The 16,831-nt window shown below is 42.1% G+C and overlaps 1 long non-coding RNA gene across 1 annotated transcript; it reads right to left on the bottom strand.

Annotated features, from left to right (window-relative positions):
* Positions 1-15,370: 15,370 nt before the first annotated feature.
* LOC146811780 (uncharacterized) lies at positions 15,371-15,954 on the bottom strand. Its single transcript, XR_014965834.1, has 3 exons — positions 15,916-15,954; positions 15,717-15,793; positions 15,371-15,517 (listed from the first exon to the last, which is right to left on the bottom strand). It is a non-coding gene; the product is annotated as an uncharacterized LOC146811780 (long non-coding RNA).
* Positions 15,955-16,831: the final 877 nt, after the last annotated feature.

Here is a 16,831-nt window from a genome sequence, read left to right as displayed (position 1 = left end):
GCACACAGACACTGCAGTGGCAGGTCTGAGACACACTTTACAAGCTGCTTCAGTGGGTGGTGCAAACCAGCGCTGCAGGCCCACCAGCAGCATTTGGTTTACCAGCCCTGGGCACACACAGGCCACATTACTAGGGACTAACAGGTAGACCAAATAAGCCAATCAGGAATACATCAATTAATATGTCATCTTTGCACAAGGAGCATCCGCGCTGCGGCACTGAATGGCAGTGGCGCAGCGCCCAGAGCATCTATCACCAGAAAAACAGAGGAGGCACAGCGAAAAAATGGAAGGGATACTCACGCCAATGGTGCCAGGTCTAACACATATAAGCTGCACCCAAGCTCTCTGACATGAGTTCCTATCTTTCCGAGACTTAGGTCGCAGATCCGAGGTTCCACTCCTTCCTTCACTCTGAAGATATTTTCTTTCTAAAATAAAACGTTTTCAGTGCTTAAGGGATGTCACCTCCTAAAATGACAGGGTTTAAGCTGAGCAGATGTGTGCAACAAATCCTTCACGAAGCGTGCCTCAGGTGTTTGGGTTCATTACATGATTCCAAGGCCTGCGATGACTGCACCCAGATGAACCTTAAAGCCACCTAACAATGTGAGGCTAAGCTCTCCGTGAAGAAATACCAGAAGGCTATGTGCTGGTCCCACTCCAGGTCATAAGTGAGAAACCACTTCTGAAGCTGTTTTGGAGGCCTCTCTTCCTCTTGCTTGAAGTATTCGGGTAAGTAAAAAAAAAAATGGTCGATACGGGACTCACCCCCTTTCTACCACTTTTATTTTACAGGGAAGGTGCAACAGCATCACCATGCCTCCAAGTCTTGCTCCCCTTCCACTGATTCATCAGTTCCATCCCTGATGCACCCCAAATGAATCGTGGGAGGTACTGCTTTAGTATCCATTCTAAAGGTGAGGAATCTGCAAACAAATCCAACAGAAGTACAAGTTACTTACATTTGGTAACACTGTTTCTGGTGAATACTCTACCCATCGCAGGTTCTTCACCGCCCTTCCACTTCCCTGTTCTGTGGTATGGTAGCTACCATCTAAAAAAAATCCCAATCTAGGAATCTGCACACTGATTCATTCAATTTGCATATGGGCTCTGCCTCTGTGGGTGTGCAAGAGTTTATGAAAGAAGCTGACACAAGAATGCATGGGTCGTGCTTATATGCATCTCTGTTCCTCACTTCTGGAGCAAAACATGTTGACGTAAATCACACAACTCCACCTGCCGGAGCGCAGGAGCACTGTTTTTGAGTTATCCAGATCCAGTCTGACACCTGTGGGAATTCTAAAGGTGAAAATCTGTGGTTAGAGAAGCGACCAGAAAAAGCATTACTGAAAGTAAGTCATTTGTTCATTACTGCATCTCCAAATAGTTAGATCCTTTCAACGTTTCTTTGCAGAAGATTCTTACCTCCTACACTGATATAATGACAGCCTTGTCTGCACTGCTTTGTGTTTACATCTAAGTATATTTACACTTAAGTGCAGTGGCTGTATACTTTAAAAACTGGCAACACTCTTCACTGTTTAAAATGCCAGTCAGTAAAGTCTCCCTGGAGGGTTTGAAGAGGGTGAGATCCCCAAGGATGCCTCAGACACCTTCCTGGAATCTCAGTGTAGTTCTCATGTGACTCATGGGTCCTCGTTTTGAACCCCTATACTTTTTGTGTCAATTGTAGTTCCTGTTGGAGAAGGTGGCTTTCTGAAGCCACCTTATCTAGGTTCACAAAGATTGGGTAATTAACTCCAAATTTCAGCCTAAGGTTGTTTTTTATTTACACAGGATCCTAACTATTGAGTTACCCATCTTTTTTCCACAAACAGTCTATAGCTGAGACAAAACTTCAGACTCTGGATGTTAAGAGAAAGGTTATGTGCCTCAATGATAGAAATAACCCTTTTAGAAGGTGTACTCAACATTTTGTAGCCTTCTCAAGCCCCACCTCTTTGGGCCATACCATCTCAAAAGCTGGTACTGCCAGGTGGATAGTTCAGCACATTCAAAGCCACTCGCTTCCCATGCCCCCCTACAGCTCATGGAACATACAAAAAGGGTGCAACACTAATTCTTTGGGTAATATACCTTTAACGAATATATGCAGGCCTACTACTAGGTTAACACCACATACATTCACCAAATATTGTGTTTACTTTCTAACATAATAACAGGCTTTAGTTGGCAAAGTCAAGCGGTATTAAACATTTTTTCAAACATCTGTTCACTAGCCATTACTTTGAAGAGAGGCTGCTTTGTAGTGTGTGTATTTACAGCCACATATGCTACAAATTGAAAAATTAACCTCTAGCCATCTGCTCATAGTGTGGTGGTTCTGTAGATTTACATTCACTTACCGTACCTTCCTCGTTCCAAGCCAGCATTGACCACACATTTCCTCTGTTTTATATTCTTTACAGTACACAGAACACTCTGTCTTTGACTCTGACCTCATCTTACACTGCTCTCCACTAAGTAGAAAGCAATTTGAGGGGGAGCCAGTGTGTTGGTGCACTGAGGACAAAGGATGGAGTCACAAGTCTTTTGATTTGTACTTCTTAAGAGATAAATTGCAAATGTCTGGGCCCAACACTAAATGACAGGAGTATGCAGCGCATGTGAATCTACACGCTACAAAAAGATGGTTGTGGGTTAAGTAACATTTTTCATTCATTCCTTATGGAGACTAGTTTAGGCTTAGTTTTCGCCTGCCAGGCTATACGAAAAAGCCACTCTGACATGGTAATTTATGTGTTACATGAGTCGAAACAAATTCTGGAAGTGTGGATTTGGCTCTGCTTACACCAATGTTTGATTTATGGGTATGGCTGTCATGCTGCATCGGCTGCTTGGATGCATTCCACTGGATATTTGGGAGATGTCCTGGCTACAATCATAGGCATACCTATTGACAGTAATTCATATCTTTGAGAGACATGACTGGCTTGTCTTTTGGCCTTCAATCAACAGCCACAGATTTCAGGTAACTTCGGGCTCCTCAAGATGCTTCAGATTTCCCCAATGTCAGCCCTCCTATCCTCCTCTGAAGCAAAATCAGCTCCTTAAGTATAGAGGTAGATATGAAGAAGATGCCTAATCAAGCAGCCCGCCTTCTGATCTTCCCCAGCACCACCCTTAGAGCTACTTTAGATTCACGATGAAAAAAAGTGCTGTCAGTGGCAGAGCAGGCTTGCTAATTTCTACAGGCCTGGAATAACATACATACAGACCATTAAGTCCTTTCGGTAGTAGAAAGGGGTTATGGCCACCTGTCCCACAAGTTCCTTCCAGAATCCCTCCTAAGTCCCTTTAGTCAGAAGACTATCTTAAGATCCTGCAGCAGGAGGTGGCAGTCCTACTGCAGAAGGGGAGTGGTGAAGTTGGTTCTGATACAGGAAATGGGGCAAGGGTTCTACTTCCTGGAAGGAAGACCATCTTCATAGGGTCCTAGACTTCCGGGTTTTGAAATTGTTCCTGCGCAAGAAGTTCAAGATGTTGTCCCTATCTCAAATCATATTTGCATTCAAAGCGGAAAACTCAATAGTGCCCTTGGACCCATATTTTCACATACTGATCTTTCAGTCTCAAAGCGTCTACCCACTACCATTTCACGTTCTTTCTGTTCAGACTTCTAACGGCACCTCAAGACTTCACCAAGATTGTGGTGATGTTTTCCCAAACCTAGATGATTGGCTGCTTAAATACAGTTTACTGCGGTTGATGTCTGATCATGTCCCTTGCAGGCAACCGCTTTCTTACTGTTCAATTTGGGTTTTTCCATACATTTTTTGAAGCCTCACTTAGAGCCCTCTCAGCCTCAACTGTTCTTAGGGCGCAGTACTGGACATATGTCTGCAAGCTTTCCAGAGGATCTGGGGCATTCAAGATATAATTCTGATGTTTCAAGAGAGAACTTGAGTTCCAGATCCGTTTCTTTTAAGTCTGCTTGGTCTGCTGGCTTCCTCCATCCCTATAGTCGCATATCCACACTGGCATATAAGTGCTCTTCAGTACAGGCAGGGGTTCCAGCACAGTGGAGATCAGTCTGACACCATCACCATCTCTGGGGGACACTTTAGTGGATCTGACCCAGAGGTGAGCAGATAAGCACCTGTCTATAGGCATGTCCTTTTACCCCCCACCAGCCGTGTGTATGGTTGTGGCTGACGCGTCCACCACTGGTAGGGGTGCACATGTGGAGGAACTAGAGGTTATAACCCACCAGTCTTCAAAAGAGGTGGATGGATTTGACATCAACTTCTTCCTTCTGTTGCTTCACAGTGTGTCTGTCCAGCTCTTGATGGACAAAATACAAGCAATCTGCTACATCAACAAGCAGGGAGGAGTGGGGTCTACCTTTCCATTTTGTGAAGTAACTCGAAATAGAAGGTTTTCATGGTGATCCAGCATGAGATATGTAGAAGTTACTTATCTGGCTGGCTTGTCGGATACCATGGATGACAGTTTACACTTCGCCATGCATTTCCTCTCATACTACTGATACCCCCCCGCTATCCCAAATTGACTGAGAACGGTGTGGCAGGCAGACATTCAGCACCTCTCCCTATGCCCCACTGCTCAATATTCCTCTCAAGCTAGACCGTCTCTCTCAGTTGGAGGAAGAGGTACTGCACCCAACCTCTAGAGCCTCCACCTTCATGCTGCCTGGAGCTATACTCTTGAGATCCTTCTAGCTGCCACCGGAGGTTGTTTGTCATATTGTCAATTTTCACCACTCTACCAAATATTTCTAGTCTGGAAAGTGGAATAAATTTGCTGCCTGGTGCATTGTCATAAGCCACCTACTTGGATCCCAGATGGTTCCAATGGGGAGACAACACTAGTTGCCGAATCCTCGTGAGACTTGCCCTCGGTTTACAGGCGGAGACACTGCTCCAGTGGCAAATTCCAGGGGTTTGAAATGGAGTGAGCGTATAGGGACAAATATGCTGTGGCTTGTCTACTCAACAGCAACACTGCAGCAGGCATTCACACAGTCTGGTGAATGGTACCGGCAGATATGGTAACTATAAACAAACAAATAATAAGGCTTTATTCTAATATTCACTCTCTTAAGATACCAACTCGCGAAAACTTTTTAAATCTCAACTAACCTTTAGTTTTGTTTTTGTTCTGTTTTCATTTAGATTGTCCATATAGTCTCCTTTATCAAAATGTTTTAAACTGTAGTGAGTATGATTTTAGCATCAAACCCGCAAGCAAATTTGGACAGGGTTCGCTTCACCCAAGTCCTCTCTGGATGAGCCCTGCCGACAGTATGTCCAAGCTGAACAAAAACACTGGTTATCTTTGTGTGCAAGATCCGGAAGCGGGTGAGGTCTCTGATGAGCAGGCAATGCCCTCCTCGTAATCGTTGGTTATCCTTTAATACTTGGGCCAACTCCCCCCTCCTTCCATGTAGTGGAACTTTCCACCAAGCAAGGTGGAGAGGCAAGGTGGAGTCCCTCCTTGGGATCTACCTTTGTTCTAATCACATCATCCTATTTTGGATGTTCCTCCTGTTTGGTGCTCTCCATTGGGGTTCACCTTTACCTACCCTACGTCCTGAAGAAGTGTCGCTCGATTTCGGAGCTTAGATGACACGAAACATGTCAAGATGGTTCAGGTGCAGGGATTATCAACAGATGATAGAAATTGACCTAAGTCCAAAGCTTGACCATAGAAAATGCTTCATTAAGTCACTCTTGCTTTCTTACAACAAGGTTGTATGTATTCTCCACTGACTGGCTTGGTAGAATTAAAATTCAACAAAAGCCCTAGGAAGCTAAAGGCATTTCTGGACACCTGTCAGATCCATTTCACCTTCAAGTCCCATATTTATGCCTACAATGGATCCAAGGTGTGGCCTAGTGTGCATACTACGACTGGAATTGCCCTGTCATGAAACTAGTCCACTTTTGAGTGATTTGTTTGGCTTTCCTTACAGAATCCAAAAATACGATTTACCTTCAAGATGTGAAGTTTTCCGCCCAATCGGATGTTTTAGAAATTAACAAAGGCCTGAGACTTGCATACATACAGCATGTTGGTTTTACCAAGCAGCCATATAGAATATTCTTCTCTGAAAATACAGAAATGGAAGCAGACTAACCTTTGTTTACTAGAATGCTATGTGATTTCGACTTAGTGTGTCTCTATTTTCAGTGAAGAATACTGTATATGGCTGTTTGATAAAACCAATATACCTTTACCACATGCACTGTTTCACAATTTTCTTGGTTATGGTATGGCACTTGGGGTTAATGTGCACTTCTCATTGATTTCCTTTTATACGGTTGCAATCTCCAATGCACAATAAATTGGATTGAAAATGTTGAACATAGTTACAAAATGCTGGATTTCTCTTGATTGAATCTCAACAGTTATTTTGCAGTTTGACTGTAAATTGCATAAATGAGTTTCATGTAAACGCTTGTGTGAGTTTTGCTTCAATGCCCAAGTTTACTTGGTCATTTGAGTTGCTCTTGTTTTTGTATAATAAAATTAATCTGAAACACAAAGAAAATCAGGGTTATTATTGACGTCTGAGATTCCCTCCACACCTGGGGAAAACATTTATACTGACTTTATATTAGATTTGCCTCTATCTGTGAAGTGCAACACTATAATGATTACAGTGGACTTGTATAAAAAAGGGTCACTTTTCTGTTGTTCCCAAATGATCAACTGCCTCAAATGTCTGAAACTTTCTGTTCTGATATATAGTGACTCCATGGATTACCTTTACAAAATAATTGTGACTGTGGACCCCAATATGTCTCACAATTCTGAATCTCCCCATGTCATAAACTTGGCAGCCAAAGGGCACTAACTTCTGGCTTTCACCCTCAATCTAATGGGCAAACTGAAAGTCTAACTCAAACTCATGAAGAATTCATAAGATGCTACATTTCTGCGATCCAGGAAACTTGGAAGACTCTTCTACCTGCAGCAGTTTGCATACAATAACTCAATCCATTCTTACACTGGATTTTCCACATTTTATGCTTTAAATGGGTTTCATATTCAAATCTTTCCAGATTCCATAGATGCAGATGATCTGGTACCTGCTGTTCAAGATTCATTAGAAAGACGAAGTCCAACAAAAGTTAGTTCAATATGGGCAAACTGCCAAATGAAAAAAAAAAAACACGATTACATGCCAATTGGTAGAAGCGACCAGCTTCCGCTCACAAAAGAGACAGAGTTTGGCTATGCTTTGTCAGTTTACTCCCTGTATTTGAAGGTCTTTGTTTCCTCCTAGGCATTTTGGCACCTTTGAAATTACTAAAACCATTAATCCTGCCACTGTGATACTCAAGCTTCCCCTTTCCTGGAGGGTTTCAGCTTCCTTTCATGTTGTAGGAGAGTAGGATCTACTTCACATGTTTACCCCCACTTTTTGCTGGTGTTTCACTGTTTTTCGACTTTAGTCTGGCTGGGACCCTGATATTTATTCAGGGCCCCAGCCTAGCTGCTTCCTCTCTACATTGATTGTATGTACTTAAGGTACACCACAGATTGGATCCTGAGGTACCCTTGTGGGTCCCTAGTATATGGTATACTATGTACCCAGGGCATAGGTACCCCAGAGGCCTACCAGAGGCTGAAGCATGTATTATGCCACCCCTGGAAAGCCACCCAAAATGATACCACAGGTCTGCTACTGCAGCCTGGGTAAGGTGGTGCATGCACCCCTTACTGAGGTATAGGTTCACTATACCTCACCTATCACTGCACATACAAACCTATCAGTCACCCCTATGGCAGGCCTTATCAATCCTGAAGGCAGGGTGCTGGTTATATGTGAGAGGGTGCCCAGGCATTGTCATGTCCCTGTATGCAATGATGAGTGCGTGGTGTGTGGTTGGTTGGCGGTCTAGCTCTCCTGTGAGTGCAGTACCGCAGGTCACCTTTAGAGCACTTCCGGGTGACATCCTTGAAAGATCCGCAATGCCCACACACGAGTGCTTCTGATACAGCTACAGACGCCTCCTGGACGGTGTCGGCGGAATCGCTAGCAGCTCCAGGTACCTGATTTCTAAACTCTTCTTTGCCGTGTCAGCGCCGGAGCGCTGTATCTGCAGCGAGGAGACTAGTGCGGACGCGCTCGCTCTCCTCCTTCCTGATCGCGGTGAGCGCTGGGCGCGTCACCGCTTGCCTTCTCTTCCTTCCTGATCTGGGTGAGCACTGGCGCGTCACCGTTTGCCTTTCCCATCGCCATAGTCTGTGCCGGAGTGCTGATACAGCCGCGAGGAGCCAAGTGCGGGCGCACTCACTCCTCCTCCTTGAAACTAAGGTGAGCGCTGGGCGCATCACCGCTTGCATCCCTTCATAGACCTAGTCAGCGCCGGAGCATCTTCTTTCACGGTGAGCGCTGGGGCACGTCACCATTTGTGCCCTTGATTGATTTCCTTTCCGTTGTACATGGCAAGCACTGGAGTGCATTGCCACCTTTCTTTTGCCCACACCACGGTGAACACTGGAGTGTGTCACCGCCTTCCTTTTCCATTGTACTTGGCGAGCACCGGAGTGCATTGCCACCTTTCCTTTGCCCACAAGACGGTAGCGCAAGGGCGCCTGATACCGTAACTATTATTTCATAGGAATCCCTTATGTCTTTGGAGTTGTGTTAATTAGCGCAGGAGCACATTGCTGGATTATCCCTTCACTATGGCGCTGGGGCGCCTGGTACTGTAAACAGCTGTGTTAAGGATTCCGTGTTCTTCTAAAGACCGTGACTCACGGCACAGGTGTGATATCTGCTCCTTCCGCTTCCTTGTTGATGGGCGCCCCTACCAAAGGTTCCTGGACTGCACGCATTCCTTTCAGGTGACTATTGTTCTTCCTTCTGCCCTCCTCTCGATGACTGTATGTGTATGTATGTTTACTGATAGCGGCAGTAAGTAACAGATTGGTGGTTGTTTTACAGGACACAGGTCAGAAAGAACGACGCCTTCCACAAGGGGTTCATTATCATCTCATTGCACCTTAAGGTACTTTTAATAAAGGATTCCTTCCCCCAGTTTTCACCACACCCCGGTCTGGTACTGTTTGAGGTAGGACAAGGAGCAGGTGAGGAACGGTGGAGGTAGTTGGTGTCATCCCTGCGAGACTACTCTACAGGCAGACGGTAAGGCTTGTGGGGTCCATGACAGGCATGAGCTGAGCCCTCTGCAGCCTGCGGAATCACTTCTCCGGGGTTGTCAGTGGTGCAGCCTGACCATATACTCTTAAGTGCATTATAACCAAACAATAAATGCAAACTTTGGACTGGCTGCACGGAAACATGGCGTGTTTGGTGTCAAATACCTTGGAATCATACCCCCACACCCGTAACTGGTGTGGGAGTATGATCCCACCCTTCTAGAGGGAGAGGCATGGCAGTACTGGGTTACCTGGTAGAAACTTAACAGAGCCCTGGCGTCACAAAATGGATGCTGCAGCCACAGACACGGGTCTGGCCTTTTGCTGCTGACCGAAACTCCGGCAGGGGAGGCCTGGACAAAAGGTTTCCTGTCACAGGGAGGTGTAACCACCTCCCAGACAGGATGATGTGTATTGGGGCTGTTTGGGAGCACTCTGAGTGCTTTGGAGTCCTGCACTGGGGGCACATTTGGTGTTCCTGTGCATAGTCCAGCTCAAACCGGTTCAGGGGCTTCAAGCCCCTGCTCTGGCGCGAAACTGGACAAAGGAAATGGGTATAGCCACCCCTCTTTCCAAACCCTCCCATAGGTAGGACCCCAGAGCTAGTCCAACCCCTTCTTTAGGTATAAGTAAGGAACCAAAACTTTAGATATCTATGGTCGAAACTCTGAAGCTGAATCCTGGAACTTCGACGCTCTACTCAAGACTAGAGGACTGAAGAAATCTCCTTTGGGGTCAAGGAGTGACTCCCCTGCTTGGCAGGCACCAACAAAGCAATTTGCGGGTCTGCATTTCCGAAGCTCCGGACTCCAAAGTATTTTCAGCCCAGGAAGAGGATTTCCAGTCAAAATTGAGACCTCGTGAGTAGCATGGAACCAGAACTCCTGGTCACCATGCACTTTTGAAGTGTATTGACATCTCCTGAAGTCGTGCTTGGACTGACTTGTAGCCCCCACCTTGAGCACAGAATCCACTGAAGATTGTCGGCCTAGTCACCCCGAGGGCTGCCATTTTGTTTCGTCTTGAGGTCCCTTCGCGATCCCTGGTCCATCGACTGGTGAGTCCCTGAGGGGGTAACTTAGAATTTCCTTGGGCTTCCCTGGTTGCTCCAGATGTGCCCCGACTCCCTACCAAGTGGTCAGTCCCACAGACCTTGCTGGTCTGCACCGAAGCATCTTTCTCGTTTCTGCGTGGGTTGCTGTTGCAAGGCTTGTTGTGTCCAATCTGGGCACCGATGCTGCGGCACTCTGTATCCTTTGAGGGTCAGCTCGAATCCAGCTCCTGGTTGTCTTCGATGCCTCCTGGTCCTCGTGGCTGAAGAGTCAAGCTTCACCTTCTTCACCTGAAATCACAGACATCGGTGAGCATCTGCCTATCGCCTTCCTGGTCACTGGCTAGTGACCCAGACACTGTCCCCTCTGCTTTCAGGTTCTTCTCATCTTCGATCCAGGCTTGGATCTCTTCGGACACTTCGCATCTTCCCGGCAGCAGCACTTCTTTGCCAGCTCCCATTGAAATCGATGACGCAACCCGACGCCATTTGACACCTATGCACCTGGGTGAGGTTACACGAGTACTCTGGTGCTCCCATGGGTGTTGGCCCTAGAACTTCCTAAGTCCTAAAGGGTTTGGTCCTGACTCACTTCTAAGTATCCCTAATCTTTAAAAATCTAACCGCGACTTTCCCCATAGAAGCTAACGGTAGCTCGCGGCTGTGTTCACACACTGCACACGCCCCCCATGGGCCCCCTGTGTCACTACCTAGGGTGGTTCCTTGGGGTCCCAGAGATTCTACAGGCTCTAGGCCTTGTGTCTAGTTAAGTCGTGGTTCTTATACCACTATTTTAGTATATGGTTTGGTTCGCCCCTAGTGCCTGACGTGTAGTTGTGCTATTTTACTGTAATATTTGAAGTGTAACTTATGTGTTTTGACCTCTAGTCTCATAAAGAGACTAGGAGGGTGTATTTAGTAATAAATACATATATTTTATATATATACCTGGTGTGGATGTTTTTCATTTAGGCACTCAAGAGATTATAGACTGGTAAAACAAGCTGTTTTACATTCCTTCAAGACTTAGCCTGAAGGCTGCTCTCCATAGCTACCACTAGGATAGCTTTCAATAAAGGTTGGCTTTAACCTATACCCAATAAGGGGTTGTTTGGACGGGAAACAGCCATCACAACGTGGGTATTAACAACGCACTACCATTTCAACGCAACTTTAACAACACTTGATCCATTACAACGCATGCTATTACAATGCAGATGCTATTACAACGCATGCCATTACAACGCAAGTATGGGTAAGTATTGAATTTTAATACTATTTTTTCAAATAAAATTTACTTATATTAATTTTATTATTTTAATTATTGTAATTTAATCTATTTAAGTTTAATTTTGAATAGATTTTATTTAAAAAATGTATATACGTACACTATCCTGCACTTACCCTACTGATGCACCCCCCTGGAGTAAGAATAGTAATTATTACCCCTACACTATCCAGCACTTACCCAACTGATGCACCCACCCTGGAGTAAGAATAATAATTAGTGCCCCTACACTATCCAGCACATACCCTACTGATGCACCCCCCTGGAGTAAGAATAGTAATTAGTACCCCTACACTATCCAGCACTTACCCTACTGATGCACCCCCCTGGAGTAAGAATAGTAATTAGTGCCCCTACACTATCCAGCACTTACCCTACTGATGCACCCACCTTGGAGTAAGAATAGTAATTAGTACCCCTACACTATTCAGCACTTACCCTACTGATGCACCCCCCTGGAGTAAGAATAGCATTTAGTACCCCTACACTATCCAGCACTTATTCTTAAGATGCACCCACCCTGGAGTTAGAATAGTAATTCGTACCCCTACACTATCCAGCACTTATTCTTATGATGCACCTACCCTTGAGTTACAATAGTAATTAGTACCCCTACACTATCCAGCAATTACCCAACTGATGCACCCACCCTGGAGTAAGAATAGTAATTACTAGCCCTACACTATGGAGTTACAATAGTAATTAGTACCCCTACACTATCAAGCACTTACCCTACTGATGCACCCAAGTAATTAGTACCCCTACACTATCCAGCACTTACCCTACTGATGCACCCCTCTGGAGTAAGAATAGTAATTAGTACCCCTACACTATCCAGCACTTACCCTACTGATGCACCCCTCGGAGTAAGAATAGTAATTAGTACCCCTACACTATCCAGCACTTACCCTACTGATGCACCCCCCTGGAGTAAGAATAGTAATTAGTACCCCTACACTATCCCGCACTTACCCTCCTGATGCACCCCCTGGAGTAAGAATAGTAATTAGTACCCCTACACTAACCATCACTTACCAAAATGATGTACACTCTTGGAGTTAGATTAGAAATTATTCTAAAACATTATATTAATTATAATTTGAATAATTGTTTTTTAAAAATGACCATGCATTATAAAAAAATATATATCAATAGAAACAATGATTAAAATGTTATTTAAAATTTAACATTAATGTTAAATATTTCAAAATGTAATTTATAGAAATTTTCCCACGCTTTGCCATTGAAGTGAATGGGAATAATTGTCCTTCTTTTATTTCTCTAGTTCACATTGAGACTGCCGCGTCTATGCTATTCAAGTTCATTTGATGTGGATCGCGGGAGTAAATACAAGCAGGAAGGAACAGCTAAAAGGTAAGTAAGTGCTTTAAAGGATATTACAATGTTTAAAAAGTAGTAGTTTAATTTTTAAATATAGTTATACAATGATTAAATAATTGCGAGACTGCGTTCTTTTTTTAATTTATTAACATTTTAAAAAAAATAAGTGTAATTTTAAACATATTATTGTTTAGAAAATGTACATAATTATTTATTTTGCATAAAATACTTTTTGAAAATAATAATTAATAAAATATAAACAAAAAATAGTCAGTTTTTCTTTTTTGTTGCTCCAGATGACGTTTACGCGTAAACGTGAAACTTGAAGGCAGCCATTTTGAGTAGCGTCGCAGGACAGAGCAGAAGCTTGGGAGACCTTCGCTCAGGTAAGTAACTTTAAAATACATATATACAAGTGCATGAGTGTTTATTATTGTAAGGAGAGTCGAGGGAGGTTTGTAGATGTAATAAATGAGATTAATTTGTTTTATCGTAACTTGTCACGAAGTATGTTGTTAGAGTATGCCCACGTCGGGTCACGGTTTACATTTCGAAATTGTTTCTTTTTAAAAAATAGGATCTAGAAAGGTTTTATAATTGTAAAAAATGTTATTTCATAGAGAAATTGATAAAATGTTTGGAATTTAACAATGCTGTCAAAAAGATCGATTTTCGTCACTTGGATTTTTTTGGATTCCGGTTGGACATTGTGGATTTTTTTATGGTTGACATCAATGCTTTTTTGGATTATTATATACTTGACTTGGAATACGGATTCAGAAGGATTTCGATTTTGTCAATTTATTAAAGAACTTTCGATACATTGGAATTTTTGGATTAAAAAGAATGTGGAGCAGGAGAAGATATACCGATGGATTTGTACGTGGAAAATCGACCTTTTTACTTTTCGTTGAATTTCTTTGGAGTGCTTTATTTTTGTTACTACTTTTTCTGGAGCGTATACACATTTTTTTAAAATTGTTTCGTAGTTATGAAAAAGGACTTTGAAGAAGACTTAATGTTTGGAAGAAAAAGTTATTTGGAAAATGGGTTGATTTTTCCGAAAAATTTTATATGGGATCTTTGCAAGTGGATTTGTGATTGTTAAAAAGACATTCATGCAATAAATAAAGCTATTTATTCATGGACAATATATTTTGGATTGGAAAGATAAAGACTAGAAAAAAGAAACCATCAAAGGTAAGGTGACCCGACTTCATAATTTTAAAAATGTTTATAAAAATGCCAATTAAAACAGGAGAGATAATTTAGGGTAAAACAGGAAAGTAAAAGTCTAGTGTGTATTAGTAATGTAGTATGTGTGCCAATAGTCTTTCTGACATTTCCTTTGATTTTTTGCTAATTCGTGGGTTTAGACTACCTGTTAATGCTTGTGACATTCTTATTTCTTGGAAACTTTGCTCCTTCCTCAAAGTTTCCGGAAAATGATAAAAGTTTGGGTGTGCTTTGCCAATTGAATGATTGAAGGAGTTGTGCTATCCCTCTATGGCATTGTTTGTCTTTGCTCCTCCTTCTAAGCAGGTCGAGTAGCAGTTCCACCACTCCACATAGAAACCCACTCCACATGGAAACGTGGCTTCCTCCTGCTACCCGACCTGCTTAGATGCCCAATCCATGTGTCTTAAAAATAATTTTTTAAGGGTGCCAATTTGTCTTTGTGGTATAAAAGTCTGATTCTGTAATTGCAGTGTAGTACTAGTCTACACTATCAGGAGGAACAAAGCAAAGTGCAGTTAGTTTTTTTTAGTTCGAATTGCAGTTTGCTATCCGATACGTAATCCACAACTAAGGATGTTTTTTGTATCTTACACCAAAATGCCTGGGAAAAGTGGAAAAAACATCCTTGAATTTGGGTATCCATGTACGTTTTGGAAATCACATTAATCATTGCAAATTCAAAATCAATAATAATTTTCCTAGGACTTTTGTTGGATGTTTTTGATTTTAACACTGTTAAAAGTTCAGTGTAAGTTTTGGATTGTTTATCAGGTAGGAAAGTGTATACTAAGGGGACTACTGTATTTGTAATTTTAGGATGAATGGTGTATATTTGGGTGAAAGGATGGGGCGTGCTTTTAAATGTCCCATCCATCATCCAAACATCACTATTCTCCAATTTAAATAGATTACGGGGTGTGCTAAAGATAAGGATTCTTTTCAGAGGGTTTTTGTTGTCATGCAGTAAAAAAGGTTCGTCAGAAACAGAGAGTTCAGGAGGAATTAGAATGTGAGAGAAGGTTTGTGGTGTAAGTCTTTTTGTGTTACTTGCCTGTTTTTTGCGTTGTATAATTAGTCTCAGATTGGGTATAATGGGCATACTGCTGGCAACATGAGTTGGGACATGTTGTGCCACCTCCCTCAAAATGGAACCCCAGGAGTCATTGGAGGTGCTTGCAATTTCCTTCATTTCATTAATTGTTTCTCTCACCTCAATCTCCATTGCAGAGGCAGAGTGGTTATGGTCTGTGGTTTTTAAGACAGTCACCCAGAGTAACCGCTCTACCTGTGCAATGGGTTGAGTAGTAATGCACACACCTTCAAACACACCTTGGTTCTGTTAGTCTCTCCTTGCAATAAATGTACCCTGCATGCTTTAGGAGGCGGTTTCCCTTGCTTGATGTAATGTAATTTGCTGTCTTATTTGTTGACATTATCTGAAATGAAAAGAAAATGTAGGAAAAATTGTAAGTTTTAATCTATTTTTAGAGATGGGTTTTTTTTTTGTTTTGATTTTTTTGCAAAATCTGTTATAAAAACATTTATTGATGATTAACTGCTTTGCTTGTTTCATTTTTAATTCTTCCTGTTGGAAAAAAAATAATACATTTATGAATTTGATTCAGTAGAATTTACCTTTTGTATTGCTTGACTGCTTCAAGTTGGACTCTGTTGTTTCTAAAGTTGATCTTTACAATGTTGATTGTTCTATGCTGGAAGAGAAAAGGATATAGCTTTGGTTTATTTTTTATTGATTATTTGGTGTGTTGGTCGTTTTGGAGAAAAAGGTGGTAGTTAAACTTTTTCTATCTTTTTTTTTTTTTAAAGAACTTACCTTTACAATTATTTGTTGAGGTTCTGAAGATGCTGTTTCTTTTCTTTTGAAGGTCTGGCAAAGCTGGTGTTCTATGGATTTAGTGTAAGGTCTTTACTGACTGTTGATATCTGTTATATCATATACCTTTTATTTTTTAAATAGATAACCCTTTTTGAAAAAGTTAATTGCATTTTTTTAGGAAAACAAGTTATACAATGTTATCAATATGCAATTTTTAATGGAAATTTTAGAAAACAATATTTCATTAAAAACATTCGACTTGTGAGTTTTGCATACAGTTGCAGTTAGGTTCATGAATTTAATATGAATCTTTTCACTATTCTGCCTCTTCGATACATTATCAACTTTTTTTTAGAGAGGTAAGCATCTATAAAGTTAAGATTTTATCCTGTTATGTACCTTACACATGGTTATTAATTTATTGGGTTACTAAGTGGTACCTCTTTTGTATTCTGCATCTAATATGAGGCAGAAGTAAGTTCCTTTAAAAAAAAGATTACTAACCCATCATTATAAGAAGACATTTTCCTGTTGAAAAAATATTGATTACATTTATTATTTTTGTTTAAATATACCTTTTTTAATGATATCACTTCCTTCTTCTTCGTATCAAGTGTTGATTTATTCTTTAGATCTCCTAGAGTACAGCTTTCCAAACTTTTCATGTTGGTGACACACCTTTTATAGAATCTTCAATTAGGGAAACGGTAACGCGAGCTTGCGCAGCGAGCGAGCCCAAACCACCTCAGGGTGGTTGGGGGGGATTGTCCCCCCGAGAAACTTTTGACAAAATAAATTTGAGAAGCAGGAAGGTTAATAAAGCAATAGTGAATCTGTTCTAACAAAGACAGTGACTGGCAAAACGGGTGTAAGCAAGGTTAGGCTTTTGCCTGAAACAAGAATATAATCATGG

This window comes from Triturus cristatus, chromosome 7, assembly GCF_964204655.1.
Source record: "Triturus cristatus chromosome 7, aTriCri1.1, whole genome shotgun sequence".
In the NCBI taxonomy this organism is placed as follows: domain Eukaryota; kingdom Metazoa; phylum Chordata; class Amphibia; order Caudata; family Salamandridae; genus Triturus; species Triturus cristatus.
Note: the sequence above shows the minus strand (reverse complement) of the source record. Positions and strands in the feature narration are given on the sequence as shown.